Source organism: Urocampus carinirostris, chromosome 12, assembly GCF_059441175.1.
Source record: "Urocampus carinirostris isolate Australia breed hairy pipefish chromosome 12, RoL_Ucar_1.0, whole genome shotgun sequence".
NCBI lineage: Eukaryota > Metazoa > Chordata > Actinopteri > Syngnathiformes > Syngnathidae > Urocampus > Urocampus carinirostris.
In genome coordinates this window covers 35,368,547-35,395,182 of record NC_142360.1, presented here as the reverse complement: position 1 = coordinate 35,395,182, position 26,636 = coordinate 35,368,547, and the positions used below count along the sequence as shown (strand labels likewise).

Sequence of the window (26,636 nt, the reverse complement as noted above, 5' to 3'; positions counted from 1 at the left end):
AGAACAAAAACAAAAAAATAAACACAATGAGAGTTTTTTAAAATATTTTTTTTTTAAAAAGGAAAAAGAAACACCGAAATAAGAATAAAAAGTTTGTGTAGCATTCAAATAATTTCCAATTATATCAAGTGAATCTTGTTGCCAACATTGTATTTCCACTAAAAAAAAGTTCTGTATCTTACCACTGACTAAATAAGCCCCCAAAATATATCAGTAAAGAAAGAATTGTAAGAAAAAACGACATTTGTAAACCGTACAACCTTTGCAATAGTACATGAGTCAATTCATTCAAAAGAGAAAAATAATTTTGCATTGCCGGAAACTCAGCAAAATGGAACTTGATGTCAAGTTTTGGACATGTTTGAAAATGACTTAGTTGCCACACTTGGGATTGCTGTTGCTCACTGTTGTTTCCAGCATTGCTCACCGACTTTGTGTGAACGCTCAGACCCGTGGAAAATTACAGGGAACATTGGCTATGACAGTTTTTTTGGGAAGGTAACCCACCTGATAAATGAGGGTTCCATGTATCGGAAACCTTTAATGTCGTTTTTCACGAGAGAATAAAAATAATCAGATGATTGCGCAGCTGCCGCCATGGGCCATCGGGATTTTATGGTGCCGAGTTTACAGCCATGCCAGATAAATTTCACTATTTTCTAGATTTCAATGCATTTTCATTATGTAGTTTATAAAAGAGACGTCCGATAAGTTGGTGGATATGTGGGGAACGTGATTTCAATGATAAAAAGGGCAATGTTTTGGATTTGGAGATGGAGTTTGCAGCTGAAAACAAATCTTGTTTCCATGGAAGGAAAAATTGTTCCAGTCGTGTCGCATTAAAACATGATGCGATTTTTTAAACTTCTCCAGAATAAATTCGTGATAAGAACGCTCCAAATGGTACTACCGTAAATTCCGGACTATAGAGCGCAACTGATTATAAGCCGCACCTACCACATTTCGGGAGGAAAACCGATTATGTTCACACACAAGCCGCACCTGTATATTAGCCGCATGCACCCACAATGAAAAATCACAATTTAAACACGAAATTAATCCATACCCGATGAAGTCCAAAAAACGCATCCGGCAAATTGAACGGAAAATGATACCGGTACTTAATATTTAATGCAGACCTGCAGAGTCCGGGTGCCCGTTGAAAGTAATCCAAGGAAAAAAGTGTATATTTCCAAAGGTAAGGGTGGGAAAAATATATATCCACTATTGACGGCCGAGTCCACAAACACGTCTCACCTTTACTCCAGCCCGCGTTTGCCCCGCCCCTTCTTTCTCATTTGCTCGTACAAAACATATCAGAATAAGTCTCTAAAATAAATACATTACAAAAATATGCGAATACATATTATACATGGTTACACATATTTACAAAGAAAGACGGTACACCGAGAGAGTTTTCAAAGCTTTAATAATAATATTATAACTTTCATCCCAAACCGTGCCTGTGAAGGGTAGCAAAACGCTACTACCAACACGCTCTCAGCAAAGTAAATCTTACCTTTCGTACTCGAGCGCCGCTGGCGGCCGTTAGAAAAATTACATAAATTGGCCGCATCCATGAATAAGCCGCAGGGTTGAAAGTTAGGGAAAAAAGTAGCGGCTTATAGTCCGGAATTTACGGGATATGCCAAACACAAAAAGGGATGTTAAAGTGTGGAGTAGACCTCTAAGATACAGTGACCTCCCCTTATGACAGGAATGGGTTCTGAGGTGGGGATAGCAAAGTGAAATGGCCATATAATGGGGGATAGAAACCGATGCGTATTAATTTTGACTCCCTGAAATGCATACCTGTTAACCTGTACGTTTTTGCCGTACAATGTACGTTCATTATGCATTTTAAGACGTGTACGACGTACAAGAAAATCTGTACGGAAAAACTCAAATTTGTCAATGATGGGTACCATCCGGTATACACCGACTATCACGAAACGGCAAATCAATCAAGTCTAACTAGTTCGCCGTGGTAGCTTCTATCTCGGTATCGTTTTTCCGAAGCGAGCGGTTCGATGCTACTGTGCGCATGCATCTGCCGCCTCGGATTTCATGTGGAAGTCATGTAGTGAAAGGAAGTCCGTCTCTTTTTAGAGAACCGGCTTTTTCGGCACAACTCGTTAAATAGAGCCGGCTCTCAAACGGCTCACTTGCTTTAATGCATTATATTACGAATCATTATTGTTGTATAAAGAAGTTAAGAAAAAATGGAAGTATAAAAGGAGAAAATTAGAAAAGACAGGTTTGTGGTCATCTTTTTAATCAGTATGTTAGTGACAATAATTTAATGCAGAAAATGAATTCACAATTTGAATTGGAAAGTGTATTATTCCACTTAATTATATTTGCATGTATGTTTTCTTTCTACAGTGAACGTCCAAGCTACTTCATTTTTGAACTATTCTTATAATATATACAATTTTAAAGTTAGATTTTTTATTTTGGCCACACAAAATAATAAGTTCTTGATTTGGTATAATGGGGAAAATGTCATGAAGAGAGCCTGAAAAACGTCTTTTTCTACACTGTGAAGTGAAAACGTCATTAAGCGGGGTCGGTGTATACCAAGATCTACAGTACTATCCACTAAAAAACTTTTGTTGGTGCAGAAAATGTGGCTGTTTTATGTAACGTCATTTTAGTAACCAATTAAAAAAAAAAAATCATCGAAGTAGCAATAATGAACTGTGTTATTAGATCATGTTGGGGATTAAATATTAAAATGTATCGTTTACCAAATTGTTCGAATTAGTTATCTGACTCCATTAACCAAACACAACCTGCATTCTCCTAACAATGCGTGCTCGTTTCTTGATGGAAAAGATGAACAAGAATAGCCGACATTTTCACACAGGGGAAATTTAATTTCTTAAACAATTGAACTAAGTGAACTCCATCAAATATGGTCGAATTAGCCGAATTAGTGTCGCTGGTGTCTCTGTCGAGCCCTCTCTGAAGTCCTCTAGCTTTCTCTTCTCGGCCCACGTCTTCCCGCAAGATGGCGTCTCGACTCCTCCCATGGGCATGCCAGGGAAGCACCCCCGCTGGGCGTCTGGAAAACTCAAAACAACACCGAGCGTTTCTACGTCATCGGGGCCTTGTTCTCAAAACATCGCCTGCCATCCTCCATCAGAGTCCTGTTATCAAAATTCCCTAGTCAAAATATTCTGCATTTGGAACAGCGTGACCTGTCATTGAACTACAGCCCAGTCAGTGAATATCTCGCATTGAACTCAATAAATGTAACTTGTATTCAATTGTATAAAATCCTTCAATCACTACTTTTTTTTCGCTAAAATTATATAAAATGTTAAAGCAGAAAGGCAACGCCAGCATTTTCCGTGATAAAAAAAAAAAATCATCGTCACCTGTCGACGCTTATTTTTCAAACCAATGCTTGCGAGCAATTTGCACGGCACGTTGGCGCGAATACAAAATTGCTGTTTAACAAAAGTCGTAAAGACGCCACACGTGTTTTGTGCTCATGCTTATAAATAATAAAAAAAAATTCCCAGCTCTCGACGCTTGCCACCGGCTGACCTTTTGTTACATCTGTTTTCTCTTTTTTTTTTTTTACCCTGAAAAAAAAATGTCGTGTATGATTATGTAAAATTATGCTTATAAAAACACAAGTCAGCCACTCGCCAGCGTTCACCTTCACCTGGCGAGCATGACTCAACTTTGCTTTTCCTGAAGCGGGGGAAAGACTTTTTTATTTTTTATTTTTTATTGATGCCAGGTGCTTGACCGCGTCCCGCCTCTGAATATTTCGGGACGGGAAACCAGAATCAGAAATAAACACAAGCGTTGACCTTATTTTGTTTTAACGACGTAGCAAAACTGCTAGCAAAAAAACACATTGAGAACTTACAGAAGTCTGCTTTAATAATAACTGTCAAATAGATTCTAACCCAAATGACAAATAAATGTCAACAATATAGTTAATTCTAACTTAGGAGCGGGTAACCTGAATAGCTTAAATTGATACCAGTTTGATAGGAATTTCGTATAACTTGTGTTACTACTCTGTTATTACCAGATGAATATAAATTTAGTCAACCACCGAAACGACTGCCTTCTATAAGAGCACTGAAGAATATATGTGTAAATAACAGGCCAATTTTGAAAAAAAATTAAGAAAACTCCATACCGGTCAAGCTCCAGGGCTCCATGCCCTTACAAACTGTCATATTTTCCCTTACAAAATAAAAAATAATCTTACACCATTTTTTTCAAACGTGTTTATTTATATTAACATGTTGTATCGTACATGTGTTTCGATATATCATATATATTGTTAATTAACATTTTGTTGTAAGATACTGAGTTGCTCGACATGAATGAGGTTTATTATGAAAAAAGTTCTAAAATTAGCTTGGAAAAAAATACATGCAAATATAATTAAGCAGAATAATACATTTTCTTATTCAAATTATGAATTCATTTTCTGCATTAAATTATTGTTGGTAATATACTGATTGAAGTGATAGCCACAAACCTGTCTTTTTTCCTTTTTTTTCCTTTTATACTTCCTTTTTTTTATTAACTTCTTTATACAACATCATAATTCGTAATATAATGCATCAAAGCAAGTGAGCCGTTTGAGAACCGGCTCTCTTTAATGAGTTGAACCGAAAAAGCCGTTTCTGTCAGAAGGACCAGAACAGAACAGGAAACCCTAGAGCGTTCGTTACAGTTCTTTATTTAGGGAAGCGTACAGGGCTAGCGGGAGACGCGATGGCTGTCGGACCTCAGCAGCGGAGCCGGGAAGGTAGCTTCGGAACACGTAGCCAAATGGAGTGCGGAAGTCTAGCAGGTCAAGTTTACCGGGAATGGAGAGAAGATCGTAGCGTGGGACAGAAGCAGGTCGGATCGGAGGCAGGCAGAATCAGGTAAACAGATCAAGACGGAACAGGTAATCAGGAGAGTCATACAGGGTACAAACGTAATCCTCAGACGAAGAGGTCTGGGCGTAGCGTGCTTAAGAAGGGAAAATTAGCCAATCAGAGGGCGTCGAGTTAGCAATCACGACAGTTTCTCTAAAAAGAGACGGACTTCCTTTCACTAAACAACTACCACGGAAAGATGCATGATAGGAAATCCTCTAGGCGGCAGACGCATGCGCACAGTAGCATCAAACCGCTCGCTTCGTTTGCAACGGAAAAAAACGATACCGAGATAGAGGCTACCACGGCGAACTGGTTTGACTTGATTGATTTGCCGTTTCGTGATAGTCAACGGGGTGTAAATCAAAACGGGGTATCGGGGAAACCGGGGAAAAGACTGACAAAAAAGGCGGTGGAGGCAACACAGGTTGAATATTAGCCATGAAAACAATAATAAACAAGCTTTCATATAATAAATAATACAATAAACTCATCATCAAGGACAGAACGCAAACGCCGATTCCTCGTGTTTGATTCGTAGTGAGGGAAAAAAAAGAGGGCGGGTTGGCGAGGGGTGTCGCCATCGCTGTGAAAATTTTCATGAGCAGGCACCCTAGTAGTGTTTACCGGAAGGTACCCGTAATTGACAAATTTGCGTTTTTCCGTACTGATTTTCTCGTACGTCGTACACGTCTTAAAATGCATAATAAACGTACTTTGTACGGCAAAACTGTACAGGTTGACAGGTATGAAACTCATTTGGTATTTACATATTTATACTGTAGTGTAAAGCAGGGGTCTCTAATAAGGTAGCTCACCAGTGCTGGGTCATTGTGATATTTGTGTAAAATGATTTTAATTATTTGTTGATTGACCACTGTCGGTTGACTGTTTATTTAACCCTAATTCCAACAGCGAATCTGGTAATAACATAGTAATAACATAAAATATTTGTAATTTTAGAAATGCATGTCAAACATGGGGCCTTTTGCACCAATAGTAACAAAAAGTAGCTCTGAACTTGAAAAATGTTGGAGAATCCGGGTATACAACGACTATGACGAAACGGCAAATCATTCAAGTCAAACAGTTCGCCGCGGTAGCCTCTATCTGGGTATAATTTTTTTTCGTTGCAAACGAAGTGAGCGGTGTGGTGCTACTGTGCACATGCGTCTGCTGCCTGGGGGTTTCCCATCATGCATCATTCCGTGGAAGTTTTTGTAGTGAAAGGAAGTCTCTCTTTTTAGAGACCCGGCTTTTTAGGCTCAACTCGTTAAAGAGAGCCGGTTCTCAAACGGCTCACTTGCTTTGATGCATTATATTACGAAGTATTATGTTGTATAAAGAAGTTAAGAAGAAAAGGAAGTATAAAAGGAGAAACTGAAAAAAAGACAGGTTTGTCGGTATCCTTTTAATTAGTATATCACCAATAATTTAATGCAGAAAATGAATTAATAATTTGAATAAGAAAATGTATAATTCTACTTAATTATATTTGCATGTATTTTTTCCTTCTACAGTGAACGTCCAAGCGACTTCATTTTTTAACTTTTTTTATAATAAACCTAATTCAAGACGAGCAACTCAGTATCTCACAAAAAAATGTTAATTAACAATATATATGTTATAGCGAAACACATGTACAATATAACATGTTAAACTACATACATAAACACGTTTGAAAAAAAATGGTGTAAGATTATTTTTTATTTTGAAAGGGAAAATACGACAGTTTGTAAGGGCATGGAGCCCTTGAGCTTGACAGGTATGGAGTATTCTTAAATTATTTTCAAATTTAGCCTGTAATTTACAAATATATTCTTCAGTGCTCTTATAGAAGGCAGTCGTTTCGGTGCTTGACTAAATTTATATTCATCTGGTAATAACACAGTAGTAACACACGTGATAAAAAGCCATTCAAACTGGTATCAATTTAAGCTATTCAGGTTACCCACTCCTAAATTAGAATTATATAATCTGTAAGGTTTTGATCTGCGCTTACAGAAGGTAAACAGATAAATCAAATAAGTACACAAATCAAACTTGGCACGCTCTTGAGGTCCTCCAATTGCTTCCGTCGCTTCCACCCAGTCCAGATCCGGTGTCAGACTCCAGTCCAGTTTTTGAGAACCCCCCCGTCCCTCGGCGGGTTGCCTGCACACGGCAGCCCGCTCACGGCCCGAGCCGCAAAGGCTGCTTGCCTCTTCTGATTTCCAGTCCGCTCGAGCGACGCTCCTATCGGGTCCCGATTCGGCACCAGAACCGAACCAAGACTTCACGGTTCCCCGTCCGTTTTTTGACGATGGACGCCTTCCCAAGGAAACGAGGCGAACATGTCGCCGACTGAGAACCGGCATGCCTAGGACCCGAACCAGGACTGGTAGACTCTCGGGACCCCCCTTCCACAATCCTCGTCCGAATTCTGACTTTAATTTCACCTGGCTGCGCTCTAAGGTAAGTTTGCGGACTTTTTTTTTTTGCACACGGCACTCCATCGCGGTTTTGGGGAATCAAACGGTTTTTATTTGTAATTTTATTCTTTTTAATTTCACATTTTTAAGTCACGTTTACATGTAGATTATTACCCGATTACTACAAATAAGAAATTTTATTAAATAGGGGAAAAAAAATCCCGTGCAACAGATGTTCGGCCGTGTTGAGGTTTCATCGCGTTTTAAATTGACTAAAATGTTACCTCCTTTTAAATTCCTCCTTTCTCTTTCAAAAATCTGTTCCATTTTTAAAATCGTTTACTCATAATTTATCAAAATTATCAATATTTCTAATTCGACAGAAATAAAAAAAAGAGATGTATTCGTTCATTTAGTAATTGTTTCTGTCTTTAGGTTTTTATTTTTTTAATTTTTTTTATTTTGACTGTAAGAAGAAAAAAGATAAAGTGGTGTTATTATTGTGGCTGGTTAAAAAAAAGAGAAAAAAAAAACAATAAATTAAAAAGAGTTTGGTCATTTCGGCACGTTGGAAAGAAATGATGCGTTGAAGAGCCGTAGGACCTCCACGCCGAAGCCCGGCCAGGGACGCGTGGCGCCCCCTCAAAGCACAGTGGCCCCTCTGGTCATCCATCATCGGATTATTGGTCAAATTGAACTCGGCGTTCGGCGCCGTCTCTTGTTTAAATTGTGCGCTTTGTAAAATAAAGCAAGGATTTCCCAGGTGGGATCCGGGTCCGTGAATGCGACTGTGCTTTCTTTTTTAACGATTGAAAAACTCAAAAGATTTCGGTAGATTTTTGCAGGTTTTGTTTAGGTCGTTCTGGAAAAGTGAGGAATGAAAACATGTAGTTTGAGGGTTGAATAAGAGAAGAGGATCGAGTGTTTTTTGTTAGAATGAAAATTGTGGACATTAGCCCAAAACTGTGCAGCAATGAATTAAACCAGATGCAAAATAATCTTATTTTTTCCTTTGTCAAGTTTGAGGGATAAATACGTAAAGACGTTTTTTTTGTGCAGGAATACAACATTGCTGACGATGTTGTGGGATCATATTTTTCCTAAAAATGTGCAGCGACTAATTCAAACAAATTGGAAACAATTTTTTGTCCTCCCTATTGGGGGTGTCTTTAAGTAAAGATGATTAAGTGTTATATGCAATAATGCAAATTGTTGATGATGATGTTGTGAGGGCATTTCAAGCCCGAAACATACAGCGATTCATTTTCTTTATCAGTATGAAGAATGAAAAAGTAAAGAGAATAAAAAATGTTTTTGCGTGAGAATGCAATTTGTGGACAATGACGGTGTTCTGAGTCACCACATATTTTTTTTTAGCCAAAAATGTTCAGCAATTAATTGAAACTGTTTAAAAAATAGCTTTCCCCCCTCTCTTTCTTATAGGGATGAATAAGTAAAGAGGATATTTTGTCTAAGAATGCAAATTAGGGTCATTTTTTGCCCAAAAAATGCAGTGATTGATTCCAAAATATATATAAAGTACGTTATTATTTCCTATATCAGTTCGAGGGATGTCTAAGAAACAACTAATGACTTTTTTGTGTGGAAGAATGCAAATTGTTAACATTGAAGATGATGTTGTGAGGCCACCACACGCTTTAGACGAAAATGCGAAGTGATTAAAATAAATAGAAAGTATTTGTGTTTTTTCCCCTCTCCATTAGTTTTAGGGATGAATAAGTAAGGTGGATGCAGTGCTATGTTCAAGAACACAAATTGTTGTCATCGATGACGTGAGTTTACTTGTTTTTTAGCCAAATTTTACAGATTTGAATTATAAACCATCTCATTATTTCCTCTCGAAGTTTGAATGATGAATAAGTAAAAGAATGACATGTTTTGTGCAAGAATGCAAATTGTTGATGTTGGTGATGATGATGTTGTGAGGCTGAAATTTTAAGCCAAATTTAAATTATTTTTGGGGGGTTTTTGTTGTAGTTTCAAACTAAATTATAAAACAAGATGTAGTTGTTCTTCTATTTGAGGGGTGATTGTGTAAAGACAGTGTTTTTGTGCAAGAATTCTCATCGGTGATGATGATGTTTTGAGTCCATTTTTTGTCTCAAAAGCAAAATTGCAAATTGTTGTTATTGGGGATAATGCAGTTTAAAGCTCAATTTAATAGATTTTTTTCTAACAAATTAGAAAACCTTTATTTTGTTCCTTTTTGAGGAATGAGTAAGAGGATGGGGTGTTATTTTGTGCAAGAATGCACATTGTTGATGATGTTGTGAGGTCATTTTTTGCCCAAAAATGTGTGGCGATTAAAAAACAAAACAAAAAAACAAGTTGTAATAGATTAAAACAATGTCAGAAATTCTTATTCTTTCCTCTCTCACTTTGCAGGATAAATAAGTAAGACGATAAAGGGTTTTGTGTAGAATTTCCTAATTGTTGACATTGTTAATGATGTTTTGAGGTCATTTTTTGCCCAAAAATGTGCGGCGATTAAAAAACAAAACAAAAAAACAAGCTGTAATAGATTAAAACAATGTCAGAAATTCTTATTATTTCCTCTCTCTCTTTGCAGGATAAATAAGTAAGACGATAAAGTGTTTCGTGTAGAATTTATTGTTGACATTGTTGTTGATGATGTTATAATCTCACCAGAATTCTTAAACTAAAATGTGTTGCGATGAATTGAAAGAAAATCAGAATTCCTTTGTTTTTCTTCCTCTCAATTTGAGGGATGAATAAGTAACTGAGATCGAGTGTTTTTGTGCCAACCGGTTCCCCCAAATGCTTTGCAACAGTCACACATCTTTTTGGGGGCGAATATGGGGGGGATCGGTCCGATTTCACACTCCCGTCAGTGATTGCGAAAGAGGCGGGTGCCTGCTCATGAAAATTTTCACAGCGATGGCGACACCCCTCGCCACCCCGCCCTCTTTTTTTCCCCTCACTACGAATCAAACACGAGAAATCGGCGTTTGCGTTCTGTCCTTGATGATGAGTTTATTATATTATTTATTATACGAAAGCTCGTTTATTATTGTTTCATAGCTGATATTCAACCTGTGTTGCCTCCACCGCCTTTTTTGTCAGTCTTTTCCCCGGTTTCCCCGATACCCCGTTTTGATTTACACCCCGTTGCAAATTTTCGGCGTATAAAAAGTCTTTGTGGCAATGTTAGGACACGGCGTCACGCCGGGCGGCTAACGGCGGGCCGTTAAAAGAAATAAACAAGGCCGTAAAGGACGGAGGTGCGCTTGTTTCCTCACCAAGAACGACTTTTTTATTTTACGATTGCTAATCGGCGTTGCATTTGTTCGCAAAAGTCCCCTCAGGCCCCGGGCGGGGTCGGTCCGATGATTCATGGGGTCCGGGTGAAGAAATTTGCCGCTTGTTGAAACGATTTGGTAGCGGGACGTAACTGGAAAGAGGTTTTCCAAGATGGCTGCCATGCTTAGGGTGCGGAAAAATATCATCTTTCTTCATTGTCAGAAAATATCGCGTGTATTAGTTTTTTGTAATTTTAGGATATTTTTCATGGAAATTATAACAATCATTTGCAATGAAAAAAAATGAAGAAATATTTGGCAGAAAATATTTCTCATTTTAAGTATCATTTTGTTATCAGTTTTTTCTCAATTAAAAAAAAACAAAAAACATCATTTACCCAGTCAGTGCCATAGACTTTTTTCACATGATTTAATTTTGTAAATACTAATATGCTATAAGACAAAAACTTGCCTTTTTATAGTACAATTTCAATATAATTTGAAAAAAATTAAAATTAAAGAAAACAAATCATCCTTTCAAAGACTTATTTATGTGTCATTTACAATTTTTGCCCAAAAATAAAAAATATAATCTTGCCCCCTTTACAGAAAATGTCCTTTTTTTGAATACTTAAAAAAATACTCCCAAAATTATTTATATGAAATAATAGAGATATTTGGTTTAAAAAAAAAATCCAAATTCAAAATAATTTGAAGCAAAAATATCTCAAAATCCATTTAGTTTTTTTCCCCGCCAACACTCCACAAAAACTGATAACATTCTAGAAGAGACAAATTTGCCTTTTCTTAAGAAAGATTTTGTTATAAAATGAATTGGAAGTGTCTGAAAATTAAAAAAAACACAAAAAAAACATCCTTTACTCATTTACTGCCAATGGCGTAATTTCAAATCATTTACGATAAATGCCCCATAAAATAAATAAAATCTTACCCCTTTGTCAGAAATTTTTTGTTAATATACAATATTTTTACTTCCATTTATAGCTTGTTAAACTCGTTACTAAACCATGAATACATTTTCTTACCTCATTGTCAGAAAATGTCGCTTATTTTAGTTTTTTCTGATTTAAATTTGTTTTTTTTAACCTATATTTATAACACAATTACACTCACATTTAAAAAAAAATCTTCTTATAACATTGTCAGAAAATTTCACTTGTTTGAAATTTTCATTATCAGTATATACTATTTTTATTTTGATTCATGGCTAAATTATACCCGCACTGCAAAATAAATCGTACTCCGTTGTCAGAAAATGTTTTTTTTTCTTATTTTGGCATAAAATGATCTACCATCTGATATTTGAGTTTGATTTTTTGTTGCCATATACACTATATTTCTACTTAATTTTAAACTAGATTTTACTTTCAAAGAAATTTCCTCACTTCTAGCACATGGCAGATAATTTTGCCCGCTTTACGTTTTTTTTGTCTTATTTTGGCAGAAAATATTTACTCAAATGAGACAATTTTATATATATAACCTGATTAAAATATTAATAATAACATTTTTAAATCAATTATTGTCTAAGATTATTTTGCATAGAGTGAGTTGAGGATGAATTAAAAAACAAACAAACAGATATTTGTACTAGGTGGGAAAAACTGATGTGAAACTATGTATTTGGCACTGAATGAATTTAGCAGGATTTTGCTTTGTTTATAAAACATTTTAACTTAAATTTATTCATACATTTTTCTTTAAAAAAATCAATATTGTCTCTTCTAGTGTTCAAAGTTGCTGTCCCAAAAACGTGAAAATTTACTACTTGCTGACGCCATCTTCTGGCTTAAATCACCAATGCAACTTCAATCAAGCTGCTTGTGTTGCGCGTGCCAGTACGTACATTTCTTAGACACGCTCGAATTCTTTTTCACCTTTTTTGGGGTTCATGTTGGCGTTTGGGCTGTAGTTAAAAAAAGACCTTTTCCAGGGATCCCGCTTAAAGTCTCAAGGCATTGATATCATTGTTTGAAAAATAAGGCCTTACTTATTTTAGTTTTTCAATCCAATTTTCGAAAGTCTTCAATATGTAAACACAAGGATTTTAGTCATATTTATTAATTGTCCACATCCAGGGAAAACAAAGTTGCTACACTCAAAATTGGTCATGAATATAATGTTATATTTTTCAAAAAAAGGTTTACACTGGACCAAAATGGTTCATTAGTTGTAGCAGAGGAGTTGTTTAGAATGAGTAGTTATCTGCCAGTTTTGACTGAGGATCCATTAAATACTGTAAACATCCTTTTTCCTTTTTTGTTTTGTTTGTTTTAATTGTTTTTTTTTTGGCGACTTGGTCCTAAATTGATAATTTCTTCCTCATGCCATGAGGCTCTTTAACTCCACCCGGGGGAGTAAAAGCCCCCATTAAGCCACACCCCCATTTTTGCATATTACCCTATTTTTATTACAGTGTGTATTTTATGTAGCACTATTTAAATACTCTATACCAACACGTTACATTGGGTATTTATGTATTGTATTACTTTTCTTTTATTATTGTTTTATTTTGAACACAAAGATACTGCTGGAAGTGTGAATTTCCGTCTAGGGTTGAATAAAGTATCTATCTGTCTATCTATCTATCTATCTGTCTATCTCTCTATCTTTCTGTCTATTGATGAAGATAAGACCAATTAGTTGAATCGTCTCATACGTGTTCAAAGAATGCAGGAATCAAATGACGTAAGATACACAATTTCAACAAGAAACTCAGCGAATCTCAGATATGCGTGGGTCTTTATAGCTTCAACATAGCACGTGTACCCGGTTTGGCCACATCCCTATCACACTACACCCTTTCCGTCCTTATTTGGAAGTGTTTTTAAGTTTATGCCAGTTTATGTCACCTTGCCCTTTGCCGTTATCTGTTGTCCTCCCTTAAGGAGGATTGTTTTTACTAATTCGTCCGCCGAGACCTTCCCGAAATGTAAGCAACATTTCTCCCAACTGTAAGCAAGTCTTTCTACATTTCTTTCTAAATGTATGCAGATCTATTCTACAAATGCAAGTTTATTTTCTACAACACTATCTATCTATCTATCTCTCTATCTCTCTATCTCTCTATCTCTCTATCTCTCTATCTCTCAATTTCTCTCTATCTAAATTGAAGGACATTTAAAAAGTGTTGAATTTCACTTGCCTTTAGGTGTAGGAACTCTGTTTTCTTACTTAAAATATTTTCACGTTACACAAATGAAAAACTGCCAGCACGAGGATGAAATTACCGTAGTCCGCCCGTCCGCCTTTTCCTGCTCCCTAATGTGTTGCGAGTGCTGAACACTTCTGATAAAAGCAAGTAACCCTAACTACAAAAGCTCTTTGAACTCACCTGGGCATTGTTAACACATACATAATAGAGAAAATATTCTACTTTCAATTATTGAAGGACAAATCAAAATATGATCCCCACCTTTAAATATTTTTGGGCGAAAAACCCCCAGTAAATGACGTACAAATACGTCTTTGGCACTGAATGAATCAATCATGATTATTTTTTTGGGGCGGGGGAAACAATGTCATAAAACGCTACTTAAAATGAGCTAAATTCTTTGCCAATGGGGTACGATTGTTGTTATAGCAGTGCAGTTTCTCAGCAACACAGTTTTCTTTTTATGGACTCGAACAAGACGGAAAACAAAGCAGGCGTCACGTTTGGGATGAGCCCGGCGCTTATCTGCGAGCAGCTGAGACACAGTCGCCAGAAAAATCTTCCATTTGTGCGTGTCAGAAGCTGAGAGCAAACAGCAGCTACTGCGGCACCGCCTAATGAAGAGGGGGGTTCGCGCACGTCTCGGCTGGATTACAAGAGAAAGAGAGAAACACTTAAAAGTACATGGGGGGGGGGGGGATTTTATTCTTAAAGTGGGGGCAATAGATCCAGTGTTCTGGTTTGCCCGCGTCTCTGCGTCCTAGACGCATCATTTTTGCTGGGGACACATAGTCTCAAATGAACTTGCGTCCCCGGGACGCAACCTTTTTGCCACCAAATTGTCATTATTACCCGATTACTTTTTTTCAACAAAGATTTACTGCAGTCCAAACTTTTCGTCAGGCAGATCCGCCTTTGTTGTCTTGGTCTCGCGGTTCGAGTTTTCGTCTGCACGCCGATCTCGGCCAACGAGATCTCGTTGTGTAGTGGAAGGAAGTCTGTCTTTTTTTAGAGAACCGGCTTTTTTGGCTCAACTCGTTAAAAAGAGCCGGCTCTCCAACGGCTCACTTGCTTTGATGATTGATATTACGAATTATGTTGTATAAAGAAGTTAAGAAAAAAAGGAAGTATAAAAGGAGAAAATGAAAAAAAGACAGGTTTGTGGTTATCCCTTTAATCTGTATATAGCCAATAATTTGATGCTGAAATTGACTATAGATCTCTGTTGGGACCCAAAGATTTTTGAGCATGCGAGTCCCCGGGACCCATCACTTTTCACAGGTCAAATGAACACTGTAGAACTGACCCTGGCTAGCGCAACTTGTTGCAATGGAGACAAAAAAAATCTGAAAAAAGCTGAATTTTAGACTAAATGTAGTTTAATAAATAATTTCAAATTAATTTATTAATAATTAATTAGAGACCTAAAAAATAATGCAGATATGGAATGAACTTTTTTTAAAAACCAATGTCAAATCAGTTTACAATGTTGACCAATTAAAAACTAATTAAATTTGTCAACAAAAAAAAACTATTTATCCTGAAAATAAAATGAAATTTGTATCTCGGCATCAAATGAAACATACAAGATGCCCTTACAAACTTTTGTATTTTCCCTTACCAAATACAAAATAATCTTACAGCATTTTTTTTTCCAAACATGTTTATTTATATAGTTTAACATGTTGTATTGTACATGTTTCCTTATATCATATATATTGTTAATCAACATTTTGTTGTGAGATACCGAGTTGCTCGACATGAATGAGGTTTATTTTAAAAAAATGTTCAAAAATGAAGTCGCTTGGACGTTCTCTGTAGAAGGAAAAAATACATGCAAATAGAATAAAGTAGAATTTTCTTATTCAAATTATGAATTCATTTTCTGCATTAAATTATTGTTGGTAAGATACTGATTAAAGGGATAACCACAAACCTTTTTTCTCCTTTTATACTTCCTTTTTTTCTTAACTTCTTTATACAACTTAATAATTCGTAATATAATGCATCAAAGCAAGTGAGCCGTTTGAGCGCCGGCTCTCTTTAATGAGATGAGCTGAAAAAGCCGGTTCTCTAAAAAGAGACGGACTTCCTTTCACTACACAACTACCACGGAATGATGCATGATGGGAAATCCCCAGGCGGCAGATGCATGCGCACAGTAGCATCAAACAGCTCACTTCGTTTGCAACGAAAAAAACGATACCGAGATAGAGGCTACCGCGGCGAACTCGTTTAAATAGACTGATTTGCCGGTTCGTGATAGTCGGTGCTGTCATAATTGACAAATTTGCGTTTTTCTGTACAGATTTTCTCATACGTCGTACACGTCTTAAAATGCATAATAAACGTACTTTCTACGGCAAAAACGTACAGGTTGATAGGTATAAATTTAGTATAAATCGGTGTAAATGAATGGAAATGCATCAAATGTACTTGACAGAAATGTTCTGAAATCAATAAAAAATAAATATAATTTGGAAAGTAATCTCAAATCAATTTAGACATATACCTGATTGATTTTCAAAATACGTAGAAAAAAAAACTACATACATATGCATTGAACACGTTTTTAAAACCTATTTCAAATCAGTTTACAACAATGTAAAATTACATTGTCGAAATGTATCTAGAAAAATACAATATTTATCCGCAAAAATAAAATCCGGAACTTATAGAATAACAACAAAGATAAGATATATGATACAATTTGATTTTCTAGCGGATAAAATCAGCAAAGTCGCCGTGGTGTCGTCGGACTTGTCTTTGGCTGCTCCGGGGGCCTTTGTTTTCTCACTGCGTGCTTTTGTTCTCGCGTTTTGAGTTTTTGTTCTGACTCCGGGTTTGCCAAGTCAGATGGAGCGTGGCGTCTGGACTGAGACTTTCTGATGAATCTCGCAATATCACACGCCTGCTAAGTTGCAAAAAAAAAAAGAAGAAAAATCAACAAAATAATTATCTGTTCATTTGCGGGCGTGCCAGAGACATCAGGCGCTGCGGAGGCCTGCCAAAACAATCCATTGATTGGACGCGCTTTTTCTTCTTTTTTTGTTTTTGTGAGTGTTCGCTGAAGGCTACTCACCCGAAATAAGAAAGTCATAAATAATACAAAATGTAATCTTTGAGACCGAACATAAAAGTACATCATCGGCTCGAAGCTATTCTCTCGCAACGATACTTTTATACGACAAGTGCTAGGGGGCGCTACGGTAAATTCCTTTTATCTACGTCAGGGTTAGCAACTATTTGGAGTATTGGGTTAGAAAATGTGGCCTAGGAGCAGAACTTTGAGACCAATCCATCTACCGTAAATTCCGGACTATAGAGCGCACCTGATTATAAGCCACACCCACCACATTTTAAGAGGTAAACCGATTTTGTACATACACAAGCCGCACCTGTATATAAGCCACATGCGCCCACATTTAAACATGTAACACAAGCACAAAATTAACCCAAACCCGACTTCAAGTACTGCGATTGAAACTATATTTGGTTTATTAAAGTTCACATTCCAAAAATCACAGCCGGCAAAATGAACGGAAAATGATACCGGTACTTAAGATTTGATGCAGACCTGCAGAGTCCGGGTCCCGTTGAAAGTAATCCAAGGAAAAAAGTGTATACTTCCAAAGGTAAGGGTGGGAAAAAATATATCAGATGAACACATTTACTGACACAACTCCTTTTTCTCTAACCAACTTTTTACCCCTTCTTCTTTCCTTGTCTGTCCCTCACCTTTAGCGGTCCCCACTTAAACTCGGCACCCGCGTTTGTTCCGCCCCTCCTTTTTCATTCACACGTGCAAAACATATCAGAATAAGTGTCTAAAATGAATACAAATAAATACATTACAAAAATATACAGTTGCAAATACATATTATACATGGGTTACACATATTTACAAAGAAAGTAGGGTCACGGGGGCACTGGAGCCCATCTGAGCTATCTTCGGGCAGTGGTCAGGGGACACCATTCACACCTAGGGACAATTTGGACCGGCCAATTAACCAGACATGCATGTTTTTGGAATGTGGGAGGAAACCGGAGTGACCGGAGGAAACCCACGCAAGCACAGGGAGAACATGCAAACCCCACAGAGGAGGTTCGATCTCATGACCTCAGAACTGTGCCGCACACGCGCTAACCACTGCACAGCTGTGCTGCCAGTTCATTATTATTAATTTATCAATTTATTTTTATTTAAATTCTGTTTTTCACACCATTAGTTTTCTAACTCAACCATTTGAGAGGTTTCTCTCTTTTCATATTTAAGCATTTACCTAATCACATTTCAGCCATTACTTGTTGCAAGTGTCAGATATCTACGCGTAGGCCTTCACTATCAGTTCTGCAGGCCCTGAGGCACAACATCAGAGTCGATAAAGATGTTCGTTCAGCCAATCAGATTTCGAGTTGGCGGAGCAGGATCTTCTTGAAGGCGTCACGAAATGCGTTTCACAAACTATGACTGGCTGGCTAGGGTGTGGTAACAGAAGTATCACAATGAAAACGTAACAAAAGGAATCCCCGTGGCCCCTGCTTCTGTCGAACTGATTTTTCAGCCCCAAATCGGGGAGAACATGCAAACTCCATGCAGGAAGGTTTGATCTCGTGACCTCAGAACTGTGCCCCGGACGCGCTAACCACTCATCCGCCGTACTGCCGAGACCAATCCATCCATCCATCGATCCATCCATCCATTATCTGCACCGCTTATCCTCAGTAGGGTCGTGGGGGTGCTGGAGCCCATCCGAGCCATCTCCGGGCAGTGGTCAGGGGACACCCTGAACTGGTTGCCAGCCAGTTGATCCAATGTTTTCAAATTTCTGAATAAAAATACATGCAGACATCTACAGTTTGTTTTATATTGTTTTTTAGATAGATTTGTTTCATCAAATTGGTCTTGAAAGCTTCAAAATTACCGAAACAACCCAGGAGGATGAATACATTTCCCCACGACACAGACATTTTTAGGATGTTTAAAACATCTAATTCTTATGTAGTTTTTACTGTGCTTTTTTCCCTTTTTCAAACATACAACAAAAAATAAAAAGTGGGGGAATTAAAAAAATGATTATTTTTTAAAAATGACGATACTTTTTGTATTGACAGATTTAGGAAATTATTTCCTCAATGAAAAACAATTGAGTGTTTTGATAAGGATTCAAGGTTTTTTTTTTTTTCTTATTTTCGAGTGTAGTCACTCACAAAAATAATAATTTTTTTACACTGAGCAAAAGTACATAATCGTCTTAAAGCAATGTGGGCGTAGTACCTCTGGTTACCTTAAGCGCTAGGGGCACTGTGGCGCTTTTTTACCATCCATGTGATTTTTTTTTTTTTCATTAATTTTTTGGGGTGACTTTGCTATTTAAATGTTTCAGAATAAATATTATTTTGTCAAATTTGTTGTTATTTTAGCTTTGTTTTCTCACATATTGTAGTTCAAGTTATAATAACGATTATATATATACGTGTATATATATGTGTGTATTCAAAACAGCACCGAGCGTTTCTCAAAACAATGCCTGCCGTCCTCCGTCATCAGGGCCTTTCTGCGTCGTCGGATGTGCTGATTATCTTATGTGCCTTACGTCCGGTTCCCCCCATTCCTGTAAACGATATTTCCTACCAGGGTGCCCTGAACTTTCACTGCTCACCGAATAAAGGCGCAGTCAGTAAATAACTACAGCATTAAACTCAATAAATGTAACTTGTATTCAATCGTATAAAATCGTTTATAGTCAAATGTATAAAATCCTTCAGCACGCACCGATTGGTGTCAAAAGTATTCAACCCTTCTAATAAAAAAATAAAATGTAAAAATATTCACGCTATATTCCCAGATATGAAGATGTTTTTATTGGTAATTGAGAAAGCAGAGCGCGTCAAACCATCATCATTTCCTCATCTAAGAAATTAAAAAGGAAGATAAAGTGCTTTTAATTTTCCGGGTTCGGTTGCAAACAAAATTGAAAGCTAGCAGGGGGGAAAGTGCGACCTCAGCAGGTGCCCAGTAGGAGGCGCTAATTGTGCAAGTGACGATGATTGATCGGGATTATTCTTTTGACAGAAGACGAGATAAAAAAAGATACCACTTGGTTAACAAAACCCACCACTTAAATATTCGTGTTTGTGTACTTTTGGTTCCAATACCACTTTTTATTTAAGTAGGAATTAAATATTGAAAGCAGCTGTCGTCAAAGATTTGACTTTTTTTTTTACTCAAAAATCTTTTCTGGCAACCGTGACAGAACCTGGCGTCACAAGGCGGGGACAAATTGGGCGCCATGTCAACCATGTTGACAAATCGGTGATCTAATAAGTTGCTGACGCTGTAAACAATTGTTTTTAATCAATTTTATCGATTAGGTGTTGCAGCCCTATTTGCCAGTATTTAAAGTAAAAGTATTTTAGCTGTTATTTAGTATCAATTAAATATACCATAAGGGGCAGCACGACAGCGCAGTGGTTAGCGCGTGCGGCACAGTTGAGGTCATGAGATTGAACCTCCTGTGTGGAGTTTGCATGTTCTCCCCGTGCTTGCGTGGGTTTCCTCTGGGCACTCCGGTTTCCTCCTACATTCCAAAAACAATTCCAAATTGTCCCTAGGTGTGAATGAGCGAGCGAATTGTCTGTCCCTGTGTGCCCTGTGATTGGCTGGCAACCCGTTCAGGGTGTCCCCTGCCCACTGCCCGAATATAGCTGGGATGGGCTCCAGCACCCCCGCGACCCTACTGAGGATAAGCAGTGCAGATAATGGATGGATGAATTCTCTGTAAGTGTGAATGAGCGAGTGAGTTGTCTGTCTCTATGTGCCTGCAACTCGCTGGCAACCAGTTCAGGGTGTCCCCTGCCCACTGCCCCAAGATATCTGGGATGGGCTCCAGCACCCCCGTGACCCTACTGAGGATAAGCGGTGCAGATAATGGATGGATGGATAAATATACCATGTGAGATAAGCAAATTCTACATATTTTTAGGAGAGAGTTTTTGATGTTGCACGCTTTATGGCTTTTTCTGCACACGCTTGTGTGGTGTTTTCTCGAAGAGAGTAGTAAAAAGTTGAGTATTATTGCCGTCAACTGGCATAATTTCAATAGTACATGTGAGATGAGCAAAGCCGACATGTTTCTTTTTTTTCTTTTTAGAACGAGAGGGTTTTGGACATAGCAGCCGCTTTAGCATGCGTCATGATGTTCTGTGCACACAGGTGTAAGGTATCTGTATTAGAGTACTTAAAACATACCTGTCAACCTGTACGTTTTTGACGTACAAAGTACGTTTATTGTGCAATAAAAGACGTGTACGACGTACGAGAAAATCTGTACGGAAAAACGCAAATTTGTCATTGATGGGTACCATCCGGTATACACCGACTATCACCAAACGGCAAATCAATCAAGTCAAACGAGTTTGCCGCGGTAGCCTCTATCTCGGTATGTTTTTTTTCGTTGCAAACAAAGCGAGCGGTTTGCCGCCTGGGGATTTCCTATTATGCATCATTCCGTGGTAGTTGTGTAGTAAAAGGAAGTCCGTCTCTTTTTAGAGAACCGGCTTTTTCGGCTCAACTCATTAAAGAGAGCCGGCTCTCAAACGGCTCACTTGCTTTGATGCATTATATTACGAATGATTATGTTGTATAAAGAAGTTAAGAAAAAAAGGAAGTATCAAAGGAGAAAATGAAAAAAGACAGGTTTGTGTTTATCCCTTTAATCAGTATATTACCAACAATAATGCAGAAAAAGAATTCATAATTTGAATAAGAAAATTCTACTTAATTATATTTGCATGTATTTTTTCCTTCTACAGTGAATGTCCAAGCGACTTCATTTTTGAACTTATTTGTATAATAAACCTCATTCATGTCGAGCAACTCAGTATCTCACAACAAAATGTTCATTAACAATATATATGATATAACGAAACACGTACAATATAACATGTTAAACTACATAAATAATCACGTTTGAAAAAAGTTTTGGTGTAAGATTTTTTTGTCTATTGTGAGGGAAAATACGACAGGCATGGAGCCCTGGAGCTTGACAGGTATGTTAAAATTGGAGTAGTATTAAGTATTGTTGCCAGTATTGTGTATCATTTAAAGAGTATAGTGATATGAGTAAACATTACGTGTTTTTTGTTAACAAGAGCTTTGAATTGTTTAGTTAGATAGATAGATAGATAGATAGATACTTTATTTAATCTTTGGTATCCATCAGAGACTACAGAATTAGTATTATTGCTAGTATCAAGCATCATTTAAATAGTATTGTGAGATGAGTAAGGCCTCCATGTTTTTTTTTGTTTTTTTTTAACATGACAGGTTTGGATTGTGCAGCTTCTGCGGCATGCGACATGCTGTTTTGAGCGAGCGGGTTTGTAGTATCTGTATTAGAGAGTACAAAAAAGTTGAGTATTATTGCTAGCATCTAGAAGCATTTAAATAGTATTGTGAGAGGAGTAAGACCCCCCATTTTGTTCTTTCAAAGAGAGCAATTTATGTGCACTCGTTTCTTGAGGGAAAAGATGAACAGGAAGCCGACATTTTCACACGGGAGCGGATTTAATTTCATTAATAAATTAACTAAGTGTACTCCATCGAAAACGGCCGAATTAGTGATGTTGGCGTCTGTGGGAAGCCTTTTTCTCAAGTCCTTTACTTTTCTCCTATTGGCCATCTTCTCCCCGCATAATGGCGTGCCGACTCCTCCCATGGGCGCGACAAGGAAGCTCCCTAGGCTTCACTATCTTGTAGAAGAGCGTCCCGATGTCTGTGATACTCAAAACAACGGCGAGTGTTTCTCAAAACAACGCTTGCCGCCCTCCGTCAGAGTCCTGTTATCAACAGAACTAGACAAAATATTCTGCATTTGGAACAGCCTGACCTGTCATTGAACTCAAGCCTACTCAGTGAAAATTTTTATTGCATTATGAGTCAATCGTATAAAATCCTTTATAGTCAAATGTATAAAATCCTTTAGTAGGTGGTATCTGTATTAGGGAGTACTAATATTTAAGTGTTGTTGCAAGTATCTATCATCATCATTTAAATAGTATTGTGAGATGAGCAAAACCTCAAACTTTTTTTTATGTTAACAAGAGAACTTTGAATGGCGCATCAGTTGCAGCACGATTTTATGTGTTTAACTGTGTGGTATCTATCAAAGACTACTAAAAAATTTAGTATTATTGTTACTGTTTAGCGTCATCTAAATAATATTGTGAGCTTGTGCTGACTGGCTGACAGAGAGGTTTGGGTAGGGTTACTTTAACTGGAATACTTTCAATTACTTTTGGATTACTCCAATAGCAAATATGCTAATAAAAGACAAAAGAAACTCAATATGAATAAAATGATGACTCACAACACGTGGTAAGCTTTCTCTCCTGGCTTTGATCTCTTTGATCTCCGGCAAAACGAACATAAAATGCGGCAGAAACAGAATGAAAATAAATCCAAAAAGCTTGCCAACATCTTTTTTGCCGTTCCATGTATTCCGTTACTCCCCAAGCCTGCACAAAATTGAGTCATTTTATTCATATTTAGTTTCTTATGTCTTTTATTAGCATATTTGGTATTGGAGTAATCCAAAAGTAATTGAAAGTAATCAAGTTAAAGTAAGCCTACCCAACCCTGACTTCACATTTATATGTATTGAACAATATATTTTTTATAATTCAAGTTTATGAGACTGACGGCACCAATTAAACCCTGGTGGCCTACCAGGGTTTTGTCATATATGCAAAAACTGTGACTAGCATTTAGCATTATTTAAATAATATAATAAATAAGAAAGGCTACATACTATTTCCTGCGCGAGTGTGCTTGTACCACAATTCATTTTTTTTCCCAAAATGTCCCGAGGACGAGTTGTTTCTGACTGAGACTCATTGTTTGCGGCGGCGTGAGCCGGGCGGCAAACACGGCAACTGTCACGCCCGCACCTGCTAGCGCTGTTAGCGCCACCGCCATCAGGTCGGCTCGACTGGGGAAAAAAATGAGAGAGAATGGGAATTGTTGTCTCCTGAGGGTTGTTTTTGTGCATGTAAAACAAAAAAAAATCGGGAGTGCTAGCTTAATCCAAAGTGAGCGGTGTGGAGAGTCATGCTAACGCTAGTTGTCCCGCCATGTTAGCGTGACTGGAATTCTTGAGCTGCTTAACACACACACACACACACACACACACACACAATTTAGAGTTTTGGCGACGTTAAGAGCATTAAAGCTTATAAATATGCGTTTAGAAACGCTCAGTTGTTGTTAGCGTCACTCGGGTAAGGACTTGCTAATGCTATATTATTCCCAAAATGAATATTAGCCCTTAAAATATTTGTTTTGGTTCCGATTTGGGTTTTCTTTTTGTAAAAGAAATGTCACAGAACGACAGAATTACCTGAGCCAGTAGTTAGCTAGCGACAAAATGACTGCCTTCTTACATTTTTATGCTTAAATTTGCATTTAGAAATGCTTTATATTTGCTAGCGCCATTCAGTTAAGTTGTTTCTGTTGCTATATTTGCCTTTAATGAATATACATTCTGATACAATTAATTTGGTTGTTTTTTGTGTGTGTTTTTTTGTTTTAAATGTCACAGTAGAAATATTTCCTAGACAAAATTGGTTCCTATCTGAGCCAGTAGTTAGCTAGCAACAAGATGGCTACATTTGTATGCTTAAATTAAATGCTTCATAGTGCAACAAAAACGGTGGAAATTTTGTGGTCCTTAATCTTACCCTAAAATGAATGCTAGCTCCTAAGTGAAGTATTTTGGTTACTTTTTGTATTTTTATTTTAATAATACGTTACTGTAATTTTGTTTTTTAAGACAGAATTTTACCTTACCTGAGCCAGGAGCAAAAGTAGTGTCATATTCATTTTTTAGGCTAGTGGCAAAATGGGCGCCTAAATAAGATTGAATAAAGATGCTACATTTTTGTACTAAAACGTTTTTGTCGATTCAGCCTGTATTTTTAAGATAAGAAAAAAAAAAGTAGAGGTTTGATGCTGCTGTGCGCATGCGTCTGCTGCCTGGGGATTTCCCATCATGCATCATTCCATTGTAGTTGTGTATTAAACGGAAGTCCGTCTCTTTTTGGAGAACCGTCTTTTTCGGCTCATCTCATTAAAGAGAGCCGGCTCTCAAACGGCTCACTTGCTTTGATGCATTCTATTGCGAATCATTATTGTTGTATAAAAAAGTTAAAAGGATAAAAGGAGAAAATGAAAAAAGACAGGTTTGTGGTCATCCCTTTAATCAGTATATTACCAACAATAATTTAATGCAGAAAATAAATTCATAATTTGAGTAAGAAGAAGAAAATTCTACTTAATTATATTTGCATATATTTTTTCCTTCTACAGTCAACGTCCAAGCTACTTAATTTTTTAACTTTTTTTAAACTAAACCTCATTCATGTCGAGCAACTCAGTATCTCACAACAAAATGTTAATTAACAATATATATAAATAAACACGTTTGAAAAAGAAATACGGTGTAAGATTATTTTGTATTTTGTAAGGGAAAATACAACATTTTGTAAGGGCATGGAGCCCTAGAGGTTGACAGGTATGAGAAATGCATGGTGGGAGGTAGTGCAGCTAATAGCAGAAGGGCATTTTCATGATGCAGTGACGCGAACCAATAGTAGACCAGTATTTTATATGGCCTTGAGCAATAGCAGACAGATGTTTTCGGGATGTACGAACTACGCACTATCTGAATTTGAGAATTTGTTGTTGATGAGGTATAGTAAGGAAAATGCCCCCAAAAAACCGCCTTATTCCACACTCTAAAGTGAAAAAAGTCCTAAGGAAGGGTTGTTGTATCATGGGGTCTTAAGTAATGTTCATTAACAATATATACAGGGATCAGAATTTTCCGCGGATTTCCGCTGTTTTTGAACCCCAAAGGCATTCCGACTTTTTCACTTTTTCTCTTGCGTAGCAAACAAATTCAAAATCCGACTGTCTCACTCTTTCCTTTATTGCTCTGGCGCACCCTGGCGGCCGTTAGAAAAATTGGCTGCATTGTCGCACAAGCTGCAGGGACTGAACTGCATTTGAACTTATCTTGCAGTATTTACAAAAAAATCAGTTATGTGGGCAAATTATTTTAATCTTCTAAAAATGTTACTTAAACGATAAATATAAGCATGGTTTTGGACAAGTAAATTGCCTAAAACCCAGGTTTTTTTTTGGGGGGGGGGGGGGGGGGGGGGGGCTTCTGGGGCTGGACGCTGGCTATTTCAGCTGAAAATTAAAATCTCCATTCTGATCCCTGTATATATAATATAACGAAAACACATGTACAATATAACAAGTTAAACTACATAAATAAACACGTTTGAAAAAAAAATATGGTGTAAGATAATTTTGTATTTCGTAAGGGAAAATAAAACATTTTGTAAGGGCATGAGGCCCTGGAGCTTGACTGGTACGCAATACTGATACTGGATCAAATCCAGTACTTGGCTTCAACTCTGTGCCTTTCGAAATCAATTTGACTGAGAAAAAAAAACCCTGTTCCCAATCGTAGCAAAATGAGGCTAACGACAAACAGTTGGTGGTTAAGAAGGCTCAGCGTGGTGCGGACTCACACATTTTTTCGAAAGGGGGGGTGTTCAACTGACCTCCCCCCCTTTTTTCATTCTTGCTTGTACAGCTGTGTCTTTTCTTCTGGCACGAACCACTGTTTTTTTTTTTTCGATGGTGTCCACCTCGCCACGGGGGCTCGCTAGCCATAAACATCCATTACACACGGGCGAATCAGGAACCCCGCCCACCCGCTCGATGGAGACATAAAACGATTTTTGCATCAATCGGGAGAAAGATATCGACACCGTTTTTTTTCCCACGTGCAAA

General features: G+C 37.4%; 1 protein-coding gene across 4 annotated transcripts in view; it reads left to right on the top strand.

Annotated features, from left to right (window-relative positions):
* The first annotated feature begins 7,018 nt into the window (after positions 1-7,018).
* Positions 7,019-26,636, top strand: part of adgrl2a (adhesion G protein-coupled receptor L2a) — a 225,581-nt gene continuing 205,963 nt past the window's right edge. For 2 of the 4 annotated variants that reach the window (XM_088349001.1, XM_088349000.1), the window contains exon 1: positions 7,024-7,355. The gene's annotated coding sequence lies outside the window, so the exon portion shown is untranslated. Of the gene's footprint in view, positions 7,356-26,636 lie in introns of all 4 variants that reach the window. The other 2 variants (XM_088349003.1, XM_088349002.1) reach the window with 2 other exon arrangements.